The following is a 13,920-nucleotide window of genomic DNA, read 5'->3' on the forward strand; positions in this document are numbered from 1 at the left end:
ATGGTATTCCCCAGAGTCCTACAGAGCTCATCCTGTATGGCTATGATTAGCAGAACTTGATAAGAAACAAAAAATATTAGGATTGAAAAGCTTCTTAATTCTTAGATATTATGATTATGTATCTAGAAAATCCAATAGAATCTATCTTCAAATTATTAAAATTAATAAGAGCATTGCCAAGTTGTCTGGACATAAAATAATCATACAAAACGTATTTGCCTTCTTTTAGAAAAGGCAGAGGAACCAGAGACCAAATTGCCAACATCTGCTGGATCATCAAAAAAGCAAGAGAGTTCCAGAAAAACGTCTATTTCTGCTTTATTGACTATGCCAAAGCCTTTGGTTGTGTGGATCACAATAAACTGTGGAAAATTCTGAAAGAGATGGGAATACCAGACCACCTGACCTGCCTCTTGAGAAATCTGTATGCAGGTCAAGAAGCAACAGTTAGAACTGGACATGGAACAACAGACTGGTTCCAAATAGGAAAAGGAGTATGTCAAAGCTGTATATTGTCACCCTGCTTATTTAACTTCTATGCAGAGTACATCATGAGAAATGATGGGCTGGAAGAAGCACAAGCTGGAATCAAGATTGCCGGGAGAAATATCAATAACCTCAGATATGCAGATGACACCACCCTTATGGCAGAAAGTGAAGAGGAACTAAAAAGCCTCTTAATGAAGGTGAAAGAGAAGAGTGAAAAAGTTGTCTTAAAGCTCAACATTCAGAAAATGAAGATCATGGCATCTGGTCCCATCACTTCATGGCAAATAGATGGGGAAACAGTGTCAGACTTTATTTTTTGGGGCTCCAAAATCACTGCAGATGGTGATTGCAGCCATGAAATTAAAAGACACTTACTCCTTGGAAGGAAAGTTATGACCAACCTAGATAGCATATCGAAAAGCAGAGACATTACTTTGCCAACAAAGGTCCGTCTAGTCAAGGTTATGGTTTTTCCTGTGGTCATGTATGGATGTGAGAGTTGGACTGTGAAGAAGGCTGAGCGCTGAAGAATTGATGCTTTTGAACTGTGGTGTTGGACAAGACTCTTGAGAGTCCCTTGGACTGCAAGGAGATCCAACCAGTCCATTCTGAAGGAGATCAGCCCTGGGATTTCTTTGGAAGGAATGATGCTAAAGCTGAAACTCCAGTACTTTGGCCACCTCATGCGAAGAGTTGACTCATTGGAAAAGACTCTGATGCTGGGAGGAATTGGGGGCAGGAGGAGAAGGGGACGACAGAGGATGAGATGGCTGGATGGCATCACCGACTCGATGGACGTGAGTCTGAGTGAACTCCGAGAGTTGGTGATGGACAGGGAGGCCTGGCATGCTGCGATTCATGGGGTTGCAATGAGTTGGACGCGACTGAGCGACTGATCTGATCTGATCTGATGCACCAGCAACAAATAGCTAATTAGATAAGGCAGACAGATGATTGGATACACAGAGGAAAAAATCTAAAGAAAATGTGTAAGATCTTTATTTGCTGGGGGCCAGCCCCGGTGGATCCAGGGAAAATCGAAGGAGAGATGGCTTCGGCGAATACACTGGCTTTAATTAAATATTAATTAGAGATATAAAGAGTAATAGAATGAGGATAGCTCAGTAGGAAAATTCAGTGGAGAAAAGAGGCTGAATAACTTGGTTTACGTGGAAAGCTAGTAAAATTCCAAGGCAAGGAATTTACGTCACCTACGTAGGCCACAGGCGTCCTCCCGTTCTCCCTAAGGAGAGGAGACACTAAGGCCTCCCCGATCAGATCTTAGAAGCCCAGGCACAATTAGTAGGCTTGACAAGCCTCCACATTCCAGATGGGGGTTCAGCCAGAAGGTGAGAAAAAGAACGACACGGGGAGACCAGTCTTTCGAGGAAGTGATCCCATTTTTAATTTTTCCAGGGTCTGTTTTTATACACTGAGATGTTATACAAAAGTCACACGGGGTCAGCAGTCCTGACTTTTATTAAAGTCAGGTGCTTCATACAAATGTATACAGAGGTCTTAGGGGTGTTACATCATCTTCTGGCCAGGGGGCCTGCTGACAATTTATGACTCTCTCCTTGTGACAGCGGTCAGTCAACACTTATTTCTCCAAGGGTGATTATTCTTAAAACAGACACCACCTTCCAAAGGTACGAGATAAAGTTACATTCCTATAGGGTGAGGGTGTAGTGGGTTTTAATTAAGGAAAGAATTTGCTTAGCCTAAAATATCAAAGGTTAATACTTATTTCTTCTATATATTCATTAATGTGTATAAGGGCAGGGGATGTGGAGACTTAGCAAACATTGGCTCAACAAATGAAAAACCCTTCACCAATACAATTTCTAATCAGCCCACTATACTATACTAATAGTTTTCTAACTTCTCTAAAGAACCTGTTTTTAGAAGGTTTAAAGCATCTCATGCCTCTCACAGTTAGGAGGCTGTGAGCAATCACATGTGGCCGGACAAGCCTGTCAGGCAGGCTAGAGAACCTTCAGAGGAGTTTGTAAGTTTGGAACACTCCTGTCATGCCCAGGAATTATTATTACCTGGATCTCTAAGTTAACTCCTTCTCCGAAAGAGGTGGTGGGGGACAGCCCCCCGTAAAGTCAGAGGTGTAGGTGAGAGCACAAAGTAGTGAAGTAGGCAGACTCTGGTTTGGGGGGTAGATGTTCGAGAATTTCCAGGGAGACTCCTGGGGCTCGATCCCGCCTTTGTGTATGTCGAGCCTCCTTCCTCATGACCTTTGCCACTGGCGGAGCTCCTCACGCTGGCTCCCGGCATTTATTGGTGAATATTATGATATAACACTGGTACAAAACATTGTATCAATTACATACAAAAGTGAGAAAACAGCCTGTGTACCTTGATAAAACTAAGATCACAAAGCTGTCTCTTATGCCCAAATATGTGTAAATGTTCAAATAATTCCAGTTAGAATCCAAACCAGGTTATTTATTTAACAAGTTCATTCTAACATTTATTTGGAAAATTGATGGGCCAAAAACAGCCAGTTCCTTTCTGAGCAAGAAAAACCTGGTGAAGGGACATGTCCTATCAAATATCAAAAATTCTAGAAATATATATTTTAAATATGGCATTTTAAAAGGAATAGACAGATCAAACAATGGACCAGGGTAAAGAATCAGGAAACAAAATTGTTTAAAGAGAAACTTAACAAATTAAAATAGGCATTGCACACCAGTGGAGAAAGGACAGTTTATTGAATAAAAGATGTGGTGCTATTTGATTAGGTACAGAGGGAAAACGGATTCTTAACTCATTCATAAATAAAAATATATTCCTGGTGAACTCAATACCTAAGTATAATAAGCAATCTTTCGTTTTTTAAATTTTTGTCCACACTGTGCTTAATTCTCCAACCAGGGATTGAACCCATTTCTCCTGCAATGAAATCATGGAGTCTTAACTACTGAACCACCAGGGAAGTTCCTAACAAGCAAACTTTTTAATCTTTAAAAACAAATTGAGAGGCTATCTATATAAACTTATGCCAGCAAAGTTTTATTTTAATAAAACACAAAAACATAGAGCATAAGGAAAAGTTACCTTATACAACATTAAAGTCAGTAGCTTTTATCAAAATTCATGTAAATAAGTAATATAAAGACAGGCTACAAATTACTAAAAGATACCTGCAATTCACTATGATCAATAAGAATTACTAATGATTTGCATTTCTCTGATAATGAGTGATGTTGAGCATCTTTTCATGTGTTTGTTAGCCATCTGTATGTCTTCTTTGGAGAAATGTCTATTTAGTTCTTTGGCCCATTTTTTGATTGGGTCGTTTATTTTTCTGGAATTGAGCTGCAGGAGTTGCTTGTATATTTTTGAGATTAATTCTTTGTCAGTTGCTTCATTTGCTATTATTTTCTTCCATTCTGAAGGCTATCTTTTCACTTTACTTATAGTTTCTTTTGTTGTGCAGAAGCTTTTAATTTTAATTAGGTCCCATTTGTTTATTTTTGCTTTTATTTCCAATATTCTGGGAGATGGGCCATAGAGGATCCTGCTCTGATTTATGTCAGAGAGGGTTTTGCCTATGTTCTCCTCTAGGAGTTTTATAGTTTCTGGTCTTACGTTTAGATCTTTAATCCATTTTGAGTTTATTTTTGTGTATGGTGTTAGAAAGTGTTCTAGTTTTATTCTTTTACAAGTGGTTGGCCAGTTTTCCCAGTATCACTTGTTAAAGAGATTGTCTTTTCTCCATTGTATATTTTTGCCTCCTGCTGGGCATACACACTGAGGAAACCATAATTGAAAGAGACACATGTACCCCAATGTTCATTGCAGCACTGTTTATAATAGCCAGGACATGGAAGCAACCTAGATGTCCATCAGCAGATGAATGGATGAGAAAGCCACTGTACATACACACAATGGAGTATTACTCAGCCATTTAAAAGAATACATTTGAATCAGTTCTAATGAGGTGGATGAAACTGGAGCCTATTATACAGAGTGAAGTAAGCCAGAAAGAAAAACACCAATACAGTATACTAACATATATATATGGAATTTAGAAAGATGGTAACAATAACCCTGTGTACGAGACAGCAAAAGAGACACTGATGTATAGAACAGTCTTATGGACTCTGTGGGAGAGGGAGAGGGTGGGAAGATTTGGGAGAATGGCATTGAAACATGTAAAATATCATGTATGAAACGAGTTGCCAGTCCAGGTTTGATGCACGATACTGGATGCTTGGGGCTAGTGCACTGGGACGACCCAGAGGGATGGTATGGGGAGGGAGGAGGGAGGAGGGTTCAGGGTGGGGAACACATGTATACCTGTGGCGGATTCATTTTGATGTTTGGCAAAACTAATACAATTATGTAAAGTTTAAAAATAAAATATAATTAAAAAAAAGAATACATTTGAATCAGTTCTAATGAGGTAGATGAAACTGGAGCCTATTATATAGAGTGAAGTAAGCCAGAAAGGAAATCACCAATATAGTATACTAATGCATATATACGGAGAAGGCAATGGCACCCCACTCCAGTACTCTTGCCTAGAAAATCCCATGGATGGAGGAGCCTGGTAGGCTGCAGTCCATGGGGTCGCGAAGAGTTGGACATGACTGAGCGACTTCACTTTCACTTTTCACTTTCATGCATTGGAGAAGGAAATGGCAACCCACTAAAGTGTTCTTGCCTGCAGAATCCCAGGGACGGGGGAGTCTGGTGGGCTGCCATCTATGGGGTCGCACAGAGTCAGACACGACTGAAGCGACTTAGCAGCAGCAGCAGCAATGCATATATATGAAATTTAGAAAGATGATAACAATAACCCTATATGCGAGACAGCAAAAGAGACACAGATATATAGAACAGTCTTTTGAACTCTGTGGGAGAGGACGAGGGTGGGATGGTTTGGGATAATGGCATTGAAACATGTATATTATCATATGTGAAGCATATCACCAGTCCAGGTTCAATGCATGATACAGGGTGCTCAGGGCTGGTGCACTGGGATGACCCAGAGGGATGGGATGAGGAGGGAGGTGGGAGGGGGCTTCAGGATGGGGAACACATGTACACCCGTGGCGGATTCATGTCAGTGTATGGCAAAACCAATACAATATTGTAAAGTAATAAGCCTCCAAGTAAAATAAATAAATTTATATTAAAAAATAAATAAAATTTTTGAATAACAACAACAACAGAAGAATTACTAACAAGCATATAAGAAACTCCTCAATAAAAAGGTAAAGTTAACCAATAAAATGTTAATTCATAGAAGAAATAACAAAACCTAATAAAATATGAAAGATACTCTATTTCACCAACACTCAGAGAAATGAAAATTAAAACTATGAGATACAATTTCATACCTACTATTTAAGCAAAATTTAGAAAGTATGCTGGGGCTTCAGGGGCAGCACTAGTAGTAAAGAATCTGCCTGCCAGTTCAGGAGACTCAGGCAATGCAGCTTTGATCCCTGGGTCAGGAAGATCCCCTGGAGTAGGAAATGGCAACCCACTCCAGTATTCTTGCCTGGAAAAATTCCATGGACAGAGGAGTCTGGTGGGCTATAGTCCATGGGGTTGCAAAGAGTGGGACATGACTCAATGACTGAACATACACACACACAGAAATTATGACAGTAATAAGCATTTGAGGATGTGGATAAATGGGAGCTCTTACATACTCTGGTGAGGTTGGAAACTGTTTCAAAGACTTCGGTGAGCAATATGGCAATACCTACTATAGATGAAGATGAACATACTTGATGACCCAGGAATTTTAGTTGTGATTATAAATTGGAACACCAAACATAAAACCTGAAAGAGACAGAAAAATAAAGCATACTGGGTTGGTCTAAAGGAGAATCAAAGACAGAAAAAGTCAACTCTGGGGAGAAGTAATCACTGATGTTAAAGCTCATTCTCCCATAGACTCTCCTGAGAAATGCCGAGCTCAGAGTGAACATAGACAAAGGTCTAGAGGGAACATGAGGAAATCATCAGATAAGTTAATTAAAGGGCTAAATTCAAAACAGCTGCTCACATTGAACTTCTCTCCCTCCTCCGTTTTGAACATCTGGCTGCAAGGGCTTTTGCCCTTGGGAGAAAGCCTTGAGAAGTGGTATAAAAACAAAGTGAATAACTTTTCTCTGAAGGGCTCTTAGCAGAAGTGTTGGCACTGAAGAAATAAACATAGAGTCTCAGGTAAATCTGTAAGAGTGTACATACATACAAATAGAACATCACACTTCTGAAAATGTTAGCTGCCTTTAAGGTCTTCAACAAAGTAGTTGGAAGTGTAGATTTAGCCTGAGAGATTTAACACATTCTGTGTTCAGAGAAATAAGAAATGACACCTAGATGATAAAACATAAAAACTTTATATAAGCACCTTCCCCTCATTTGTCAGCACTCATAAAATGTTTTTGCAATGTCCAGAATTTAGATTCATTGACAGGTAAACAGAGATATGTAGTTAATCAAGAAAAGGGTATACTAGCTTCCACTATTGATCAGTCTAGCCTTAACCTACTGATAGGAGCAGCCAGGAATCATAAAGTATTGGAAAAAACATGCGCCTTGAAAAAGGCATCAGATTGAATACTCAGAAAAACTGTCTTCCTTCTGCCCCCTCAAGAAACCCCAAATACAACTGAAGATATAGAGAAAGCACTTCAGAATAAATACAGTTAATATCCTCAGGGAGATTAAAAAACCATCTGCTGTGAAATAGAACCATAATTCTGGAACTTAAAAATAGGATAATTAGAAAAAATATATTAATAGATAAATGACAGAATGTGAATAGCTGAAGATTCAATTAATGAGCTAAAAGACTGAACCAAGTAATTAGCCCAAGAATATAGTGCAATAAGATGAAGAGATGAAAAATATGAGACAAGAGTTAGGAGGTATGAAGAATAGATACAGAACTTCCAATATCTGTCTGTTAATATGTTCCGAAGGGAAAGTAATAGACAAAGGAGAGTGGTAGGCAGAATAATGCCTCTACAATAAACAATGGCCTAGTCTCCAATCTGCAAATATGTTACATGATACAGGAGACTGCATAGTGGTCCCCCCGATATTTCCATGTTCTAATCCTCAGAACCTGTGACTGTTAATTTATCAGGCAAAAAAGAGTCTTTGTAGATGTGATAAAGTATCTTGAGATGGGGAGCTTATCTTGAATTATTTGGGTGGCCCTGCTTTACTTTCAGTGATCCTTTTAAGAGGGACATAGAAGGTTCAGAGACAAAGCAGAAAGTGATGCTGAGAGATAGCAGTAGGAAAGAGTGGAGTGATGGAGCCAGGAGCCAAGAAATGCCAGCAGCCGTCAGAAGTTGGAAATGGCAAAGACCACAGACCACTTTGGAGCCTCCAGGAGGAGCCAGGCATACTGACAACTTGATTTTAGTTCTTTAAGATTCATTTTAGACTTTTGAAATCCAGAACTGTGAGAGGTTATACAGAACTAAATGTAAAACCTAAAATGATAACATTTCTGGAAGAAAACATTGGAAAAAATATTCATGATCTTGGATAAGGAAAAGATTTCTTTGATACATATGGAAATTGTGACCCAAAAAGTGAAATATTGATCAACTGAATTTTTGAAATTCAGAAGGTTTTTTTTTGTTTGTTTAAATTTTTATTAATTCAACCAAATTTTTGGAATTTTTAAAATTAAGAAGTTCTGCTTTTTAAAAGATAATTGTTAGAACTCTGTCCATAGGATTTTCCAGGCAAGACTATTGGACTGGGTTGTCATTTCCTTCTCCAGGGGATCTTCCCCACTCAGGGATCGAGTGGGTCTCCTGCATTGCAGGCAGATTCTTTACCAACTGAGTCACCAGGGAAGTCTGTTAGAACAAAGGAAAAACAAATGACTGACTGGAAGTAATAATAAATATTAACAAATTACATGTCTGATCAGAGACTTGTATTTGTAACATATAAAGAAATCAATATACATTAATAATGATAAGATAGCTCAATAAAAGAGCAAATGGTTTAGTAGACATTCTATCAAAAATATATAGGGATAGCAAATACGCACATAAAATAGTGTGGTCATGTGAGAGTTCTACCATAAAGAAAGCTGAGTGCCAAAGAATTGATGCTTTTGAATTATGGTGCTGGAGAAGACTCTTGAGAGTCCCTTAGACAGCAAGGAGATAGCCAGTCAATCCAAAAGGAAATCAACCCTGAATATTCTTTGGAAGGACTGATGCTGAAACTGAAGCTCCAATACTTTGGCCACCTGATGTAGTGAGCTGACTCATTGGAAAAGACCCTGATGCTGGGAAAGATTGAGGGCAGGAAAAGCGGATGACAGAGGATAAGATGATTGGATGGCATCACCCACTCAATGAACATGAGTTTGAGCCAACTCCGGGAGATACTGAAGGACAGGAAAGCCTGGTGTGCTTCAGTCCATGGGGTCACAAAGAGTTAGACATGGCTTAACAATTAAACAACAACAAATCAGAACAAATCAGTGGTCATAAAGGAAATGCAAATCAAGATACACATTTAAGATGCCACCACATATGTATCAGAATGTCTATAATTAAGAAGACTGATGGTACCAAGTAATGGGAAGGATATCAGATCAGATCAGATCAGTCGCTCAGTCATGTCCAACTTATTGCGACCCCATGAATCGCAGCACGCCAGGCCTCCCTGTCCATCACCAACTCCCGGAGTTCACTCAGACTCACGTCCATCGAGTCAGTGATGCCATCCAGCCATCTCATCCTCTGTCGTCCCCTTCTCCTCCTGCCCCCAATCCCTCCCAGCATCAGAGTCTTTTCCAATGGGTCAACTCTTTGCATGAGGTGGCCAAAGTACTGGAGTTTCAGCTTTAGCATCATTCCTTCCAAAGAAATCCCAGGGCTGATCTCCTTTAGAATGGACTGGTTGGATCTCCTTGCAGCCCAAGAGACTCTCAAGAGTCTTCTCCAACACCACAGTTCAAAAGCATCAATTCTTCGGTGCTCAGCCTTCTTCACATGGGAAGGATATGGAGCAACTCAAAATATCTTGCACAAGGCGGACTTCCCTGGTGGTCCAGTAGTTAAAATTTCACCTTCCAATGCAAGGAATACAGGTTCAATCCCAGGTTGGGGAGCTAAGATTCCACATGCCTCATGGCCAAAATATCAAAACATAAAACAGAAGCAATACTGTAATAAATTCAATGAAGACTTTCAAGAAATGGTCTACATTCTTTTTTTTTTTTAAATTTCATAACACTACTGGTGTCAATGAAAATGACATAACCACTTTGGAAAAAATTTTAACAGTTTCTCAAAATCTTTATATACACTTTCCATTGTAATGGGACATTCTATTACTGGGCATTTACCCAATATAAATGAAAGTGTATGCCCACGTGAAGACTTACACACTAATGTTCAGAGCAGCTTTCTTTTGTAATGATCTCAAATTGGAAATAACCCAAATGTCCATCAACAGGTAAATGTGTAAACAAATTGCTGTTTATCTTTTCAAATGACTACTATTATACTTAATAACAAGGACTGAGCTATTTATACATGCAACAACACCAATAAAATTTAAAATACTTATGAGAGTTAAAAACAAAACCAAACAAAATGGGGTATATGCAGTTGATTTTATTTATATCAAACCTCTAGATAATGGATACTAATGAATAAGGCATAAAAAAGATTAGTGGCTGCCTGGGGGTAGGGTGAGAGGCAGAGAGGTCAAAGAGGGAGTGATGGCAGAGGCCATTAATAAACCTCTGGAGATGATTTATATGCTTGTTTTCTTGATTTTTGTGATAGATTCATTGGTGTACACATAGGTCAAAACTTATGAAAATTTACACTTTAAATACATCCAAAGTCTACTGGATCAAAGCTGTTTAAATTAAAAACTTTTAAAAACGATAATATGAACAATGGAGCACATGTGTCTTTTACATTTGTGGTTTTCTCAGGGTATATGTATAGCAATGGGATTGTTAGGTCATATGGCAGATTTATTCCTGATTTTTTAAGGAATCTCTGTACTATTCTCCATAGTGGCTGTATCAGTTTACATTCCCACTAGGAGTGTAGGAGGGTTCCCTTTTTCACATCCTCTCCAGCATTTATTGTAGATTTTTAAATGATGGCCATTCTGACTGGTGGGAGGTGATACCTCATTATAGTTTTGATTTGCATCTCTTGAATAATAAGCAATGTTAAACATCTTTTCATGTGTTTATTGGCCATCTCTTGTGGACACAGCAGGTAAAGGAGAGGGTGGGATGAATTGAGAAAGTAGCATTGACATATATACATTATCATGTGTAAAGTAGATAGCCAGTGGGAAGCTGCTATAAAACACAGGGAGTCCAGCCTGGTGTGCTGTGATGACCTAGAGGGGTGGGATGGGGGGATGCAGGGAGGGATATATATATATATATATGAATAATTCTGGCTGATTTGTATTGTTGTATGGCAGAAACCAACACAATATTGTAAAGCAATTTTCCTAAAGAAAAAAAATGATAGTATGAACCAAAACTTATTGAATAAAATTTGAATACTTTAAAATCAATAGCACATGAATAGTTAATCTAAGTATGATAGATAAAACAATACAGATTCCGGAAGATAACCTAGGAGATACATTCATGACACTGAGACAGGCTTAGTTTTGTTAAAGTAGATACAAAGAAACTAGCCATGTTAAAGGAAAAAATTGGTTAATTTGATCAAGCTAAAATTAAAACTTCCATTAATTAAACAATATTTTTTAAAAAGTAAAAAGGCAAGGCACAGAGTAAGGATAGATAGATAGGTGATAGATGATAGACTATATGCTGAACAATTTTATATAAATAAAATAAAAAAGGGCAAAGCTAATCTGTGTATATATAAGTGAAACTACAGTTGCCTTGATTGAGGGGGCAAGTTGTGAGAGTTCGTGATGCACGCAGGCCTCTTGGGTATGGGTGATACTTTTTAAAATCTGGGTATAGTCACAAGGGTGTTATCACAATGTACAAATTCAATTAATTTATGATATGTACACTTTTCTGTGTGTATGTTATCCTTCAAATTTATCATGTAGAAGAATAAATTAAAGAATAAAAACTTATTATGATAATGAATACTTCTGAGTTGTTTTACATAAAATAAATGCTATTAAAAATTGCATAGAAATGAAAGAAGAATATATGCCTTTGTTCACTTATAAATGAATTCAAATTCTAAAAAAGAATAAATGAGGAAAACCTTTACTAATGAGATTATGCCTCTTTTCATGCTTCCCTGGTAGCTCAGATGGTAAAGCGTCTGCCTACAATGCGGGAGACCCAGGTTCAATACCTGGGTCGGGAAGATCCCCTGGAGAAGGAAATGACAACCCATTCCAGTATTCATGCCTGGAAAATCCCATGGACCGAGGAGCCTGGTGGGCTACAGTCCATGGGGTCGCAAAGAGTCGGACACGACTGAGTGACTTCACTTCACTTCACTTCAATAAACATTTGCACAGTCTATCTTGTAAGGTGCTTTTAAAATATCTGGTCCCTTATAAAAAATTATGCTATTTATCTTTTCCTTAGTACTGTGTAAAAGTCCTTTATATATTTAGGATAAAAGTTTTTACTTGGATCCCTCTTTTTCTATCTATCATCTGTTTATCTATGCCTTGCCTTTTTACTTTGTAAAATATTGTCTTTTAATTAACAGAAATCTTAATTTTAAAACAATTGTAAAAAACAGTATCAGGAGAGGGAATTTTTAAGGTTTTGAAAAAATTTAAATTAAAAAAAAATATCTGAGATTTGCAAAAGAAAATATAAATGGGAGGAAGAAAGAAAGGGAAGGTAGGAGAGTTGAGGGGGTGGAGAAAGAGCCTTCCAAAACCAGAGCCAGAGAAAACATGGTTGTCCATCCTGAAGATGATCAAGCAGGCCAGAGGTTTAGGGTCAACAATTCAGGGATGCCCAGATGGTGTCTTTGGGTTCTCTTGTCTCTCAGCATCTGCTTTTTGTTTCAGGGTTTTGAGATGGGTGTTGTAACTTAGGACTTCATATTCCACAGACATGGTCAAAGAAGAGGAAAAAAGACACAGGATCTAAATTGTGTCCCTTTTAAATGCTTTTCTAGAGCCCAGTCCATGACGTGGGTTTGTATCTCTTTGGCTAGAGCCCTGTCACGTGACCACACCTGGCTGCACGGTAACCTTGCCAGTGGGGATTCTGGGTAGACGTGTGTGGGTCACCCAGCAGGCTGGCTGTCACTGCACTGATTACTAGATCAAATTGGTAGGCTTTGTCCCTTGTCCTGTCTTTTTGGACTGGAATTCATTCTTCTTAAAACTTTCTATGGTCCCTATAGTCTTAAAATAAGCTTAATCTCCTATTTATGACAGCTAAGGGTTTCATGATCTGGGTCCTGTCTACCTCTTTGTCTTCATCAACTAATACTCTGATTGGCACATAAAACTGCTCTCCTAAATAATTTGCTATTTTCTCTGCATGCTAGGCTATTTCACCTCTTCTCATATGCAGTTCCTTCTGCCTGAAGCCCTCCTTGACCTCAGCACAGAGTGTATTTGGCACTCATCCTCCAGGTTCCTACATCACTGGTGCACTTCCTTTCAGAGCAGCAACCAATCTTTATCACAATAGTCTGCCAATTTGTTCTACGCATGTGCATGTGCTTAGTCGCTTCAGTTGTGTTTGACTCTTTGTAACCCCATGGACTGTAGCCTGCCAGACTCTTCAGTCCATGGGATTCTCCAGACAAGAATAATGGAGTGGCTTGCCATGCTCTCCAGAGGATCTTCCCTACTTAGGGATGGAACCCAAGTCTCCTTCCTTGCAGGCAGATTCTTTACCACTGAGCCACCAGGGAAGCCCCAATTTGTTCTATATCCCTTATTGAGTTGGGATTTTCGTGGCAGAAACTCTGTTGCTTATCCCTGCAACCTCCATCCCTGAGATAGCAGTTGCTAAATTAATATTTATTGAATGGATAAAAGCTAAGAAGGGAAAGAATGCAGCAGCTCTATAATTTTACCAAGCATCAACCTCAGAACACTGGGAGAAGGCATTCCTCTCCTGTAAAGCAACATCTGGCAGGCATCTGCAAGTCCTCCTTTGTTGAGAAGCTTCTGGGAAATCAGAAATGTATGTAATAAAAGGTTTGGGCTTTTTTCTTCCATAGGGCATTCACTGAGCCCCACAGGGTGCTCTGGGGAAGAACTCAGGTTAGCAGCCAAGCAGAACCTGATTATAGATCAGCTGTCAAACTGCAGAAGAAATCTTTCTCATGCTGGACAGATTGCTTGCTGAGGATCATTAACCATTCGGGACACACGATATCTTTTTCCTTTAAAATTGCTTTCAAATTTAGCTATATGAAAATGAAACCCCATTATGACAAAATCATCTTTCATTTGTTA

This window comes from Bubalus kerabau, chromosome 1, assembly GCF_029407905.1.
Source record: "Bubalus kerabau isolate K-KA32 ecotype Philippines breed swamp buffalo chromosome 1, PCC_UOA_SB_1v2, whole genome shotgun sequence".
In the NCBI taxonomy this organism is placed as follows: Eukaryota; Metazoa; Chordata; class Mammalia; order Artiodactyla; family Bovidae; genus Bubalus; species Bubalus kerabau.